Consider the following 3,853-nt stretch of genomic DNA (forward strand, 5'->3'; position numbering starts at 1 on the left):
CAGTCTCCATACTTTTGGGTGTTTTGGGTCTTTTCCTATGGGGTTGGTTTCCTATTTCAGTCCCTTGTGATCAGAGAAAATGTTGGGTATGAATTCTATTTTCCTGAAATTGTTGAGACTCGTTTTATGTCCTATCATGTGGTCTATCTTTGAAAATGTTCCATGGGCACTTGTAAAGAATGTGTATTTAGCTTCTTTGGGATGGAGGGCTCTATATATATCAATTAGGTCCATTTCATCTAGAGTGTCGTTTAATGCTGCAATATCTTTGTTGATATTTTGTTTGGAAGATCTGTCCATTTTTGACAGTGGGGTGTTAAAATCCCCTACTAATATTGTGTTGTTGTCAATACCTTTCTTGAGGTCCTCTAGGATTTTCTTTATATAATTGGGTGCTCCTATGTTGGGTGCATATATATTTATGATGTTAATGTCTTCTTGGTGGATTCTTCCCTTGAGTATTATAAAGTGACCTTCTGGGTCTCTCTTTATGGCCCCTTCTTTGAAGTCTATTTTGTCTGATATGAGAATTGGTACCCCGGCTTTTTTTTCTCATCCATTTGCTTGGAACATTTGTTTCCATCCTTTTACTTTTAGACTGTGGTGGTCTTTTGACCTGAGGTGGGTCTCTTGTAGGCACCATATGTGTGGGTCATGCTTTCTTAACCATTCAGCTATTCTATGTCTTTTAATTGGTGCATTCAATCCATTTACGTTTAAGGTTATTATTAAAAGGTACTTATTCATTGCCATTTGTGTACCTGTGTTCCTCTCTGTCTCTCTCTTTTCCTTCCTTTCCTTAAAGCAGCCCTTTTAGTAATTCTTGTAGAGCTGGTTTGGTGGAGGCATATTCTTTTAGACTTCTTTTGTCTTGGGAGCTCTTTATTTGGCCTTCTATCTCGATTGAGAGCCTTGCTGGGTACAGTAGCCTTGATTGTAGGCCTCTGTTTCTCATTACTTGAAATATTTCCTGCCATTCTTTTCTTGCTTGGAATGTTTCCATTGAGAAGTCAGTAGCCAACCTTATTGGGACCCCCTTGTGTGTTACTTCCTTTTTCTCCCTTGCAGCATTTAGGATTCTCTCTTTGTCTTGTTGTTTTGCCATTTTAATGATGATGTGTCTTGCAGTAGGCCTCTTTGGGTTCCACCAGCCTGGGACTCTCTGTGATTTCTGGATTCATGTGACTTTCTCTCTCCTCAACTTAGGAAAATTTACTGTTATTACTCTTGCAAGTAGGTTTTCTATCCCCTGTTCTTCTTCTTCTCCTTCTGGTATTCCTATTATTCGGATATTATTATGTTTCATATTGTCTTGCATTTATCTTAAACTCTTCTCATTTTTTCTGATTATCTTTTCCATTACTTGGTCCGTCTGGGAGATCCTTTCTACCCTGTCTTTGAGCTTGCTTATGCGGTCTTCTGCCTCATCAATCCTACTCTTCAGACCTTCTACTGTGTTCTTCAGTTCAGAAATTGTATTTTTCATTTCCTCTTGGCCTTTGCTGATGGTTTCTATTTCCCTTTTCATGTTGGTATAATTTGCAGAGAGTTCATTGTAGCTCCCCTGTAGTTTCTGGTAGCTTGTTGTAAGCTCTTTGAATTTCCTGATAACCAGTGCTTTGAATTCAATATCTGATAGTTGACTTGCCTCTATTTTGTCTAACATTCATTCTGAGACTTCCTCCTTTTGTTTTATTTGTGGATTGTTTCTTTGTCTTCCCATTGTTTGTGATTCTTTCTTGTTGGCCTCAGCTTCTTAAATTGATCTGTTCTTGTTCCCTGGGTTTATGGTGTGAACTTCTGTGGTGGGATACCTTGTTGATCTGCGGTTTTCTCCTCTCCTCAACCTCTGGTCATTCAGTGTCTGCTACACACCCTGGAGTCCTGCCTTCTTATGTGCTGGGTTCCTGTTGGGCATGTGCTGTGCTCCTCCGCAGATCAGCCTGGTCTTTCTCCGGTGCATGGAGGGAAGCAAAATCCTTTGTCCTACTCTGCCACCATCTTCCCACACCTCACAATTTTATTAATTTAAGTGTAATGAGACCTCAGTTGTCAGAGAACAAAGCAATAAAATATTAAGTTTTAAAATACTCAGACAAGACAACAGACTAGAGATATAGGCCAACAAAATGCTAACCCTTCCACTTGGTCAAAGTCTTGTCCTTCAAATTTGGATTAATGATGTTTTTTAAAGAAGTTTTCCCCAATTATTTGCACCCATTTTTGTTCTCCTTTAAACTATTGTGTCATGATATACAGTCACAACAAATGGTTTGACAAGAATTTGCACTTGTTGAGATATTGTTCCATGAGCATCTAAAGTTTGTAAGTTTAGCCTTTAGAATGCAGTCAAAGACTATACCTTGCATTTCATCTTTTTTATTTCCATCCCAGGGTTTGAAAATTCTGGATATAGGAGGAGCTTAAAGTTGTTGGCTAAAATGCAATTTAAGGAAACTCTTTATATTTCTTATCAAGTAATATTTTTCAATATTTTATATTGTAACTTAGAGATTTTGTTAGATGAGTGAAAATGTTATCATGCTATAACCATTGAGAGTCCCTGGGTCACACTGGCAGCCAAAAGTACAGTGCTACCAAACGAGATGAAAAATCCTATCACATCTTTGACATCATTTTCTTTAATCACTGAGGTAAGGGTAGCATCCAGGAAAGAGTTTGAAATTAATTGTCCATTCAAAGCAAATCAGAGCACTGCATTAACAATAGCTAGAGCCCCTGGGAGGGCAGTCAGGTACTTGCCAAATATCTCCACAACCACAAGAAGACCTATGTTTAGAAAGTTAAAATATGTTATAAAACTGGTGATGCTAACTGTGTAGTGAAGCCGCAGTGGATGTCCTATTTACAAAATATTGATTTAAAGTGGGTATTTCACTTTTATTGAGGTAGTGTGAGTTTACAAAGAAGGTGTTGTGCATAAATCTGAACTTGAGGTTTTTTACAGTCTTTATTGGTTCTACAGACTTGGGTAGCTTCAACTGCTTTCTGAGCAGGTACATATGTATTCAAATGTTTATTAAAATTATTTCGGTAGGAAAAGGACACATCTGTGAGGCTTTGATTATTCCAGTATTCAGTCAAACCATCTAGCCATTCATATACTAAGTTGACAAGCTTAACTGCTGTAAAGTTGATGCTCTTATGAAGTATCCAATTTGGGTTTCACAGGCAATAGTATCTAGACATTCATTCCAATATCGTGACAATCTTATATATGGATAAAAATTTTCCGCACAAAAAAGCCTCTGGATCCAATGGCGGGTGAGTCCTCAGCTATTCAGCAATAAACATCCTGACTCCTGAGTAATGAAAGGGCAAGAGAATCACAAGGAGGAGAATAACACCTAAACACTCAGTCTACAAGGACAAAATTATACCAAATATGTGCTTGAAACATTCTTAGCTTCTGGACTGGTGATACAAGTTATAAATTAATGGTGAACAGATCAACAAAAATGGTCCAGGATAAATAATGAAGAGAAAAATCCCAAAGCCATTAAATTGAATTTGCTCCCTAATAGCAGCTATCTCATGTCTAATTTCATGTACAACACCATTGATGAGGACTTCAGTGAAAAAAATGGGTCACTTGGACAAGGAACCAACAGTGATAGGAAGGAAACCAGGACTCAAATCAATGATATGGATCAGAAGAAAGAAATAAACATTCAACCAGAACACAATAAAGGAAGAAGAATTCAAAAAAATGAGGACAAACTTAGGAACCTCCGGAACAACTTTAAATGTTCCAACATACAAATCATAGGGGTGCCAGAAGGAGAATAGGAAGAGGAAGAATTTGAAAACTTACTTGAAAGAAATAATGAAA

General features: G+C 37.6%; 1 pseudogene; it reads right to left on the reverse strand.

Annotated features, from left to right (window-relative positions):
- Positions 1-2,539: 2,539 nt before the first annotated feature.
- Positions 2,540-3,600, reverse strand: LOC119004186 (membrane-bound transcription factor site-2 protease-like; annotated as a pseudogene).
- Between the last annotated feature and the right edge of the window lie 253 nt (positions 3,601-3,853).

Source organism: Sturnira hondurensis, unplaced genomic scaffold (assembly GCF_014824575.4).
Source record: "Sturnira hondurensis isolate 20B ecotype Veracruz unplaced genomic scaffold, ASM1482457v3 Scaffold0001304, whole genome shotgun sequence".
NCBI classification, from domain to species: domain Eukaryota; kingdom Metazoa; phylum Chordata; class Mammalia; order Chiroptera; family Phyllostomidae; genus Sturnira; species Sturnira hondurensis.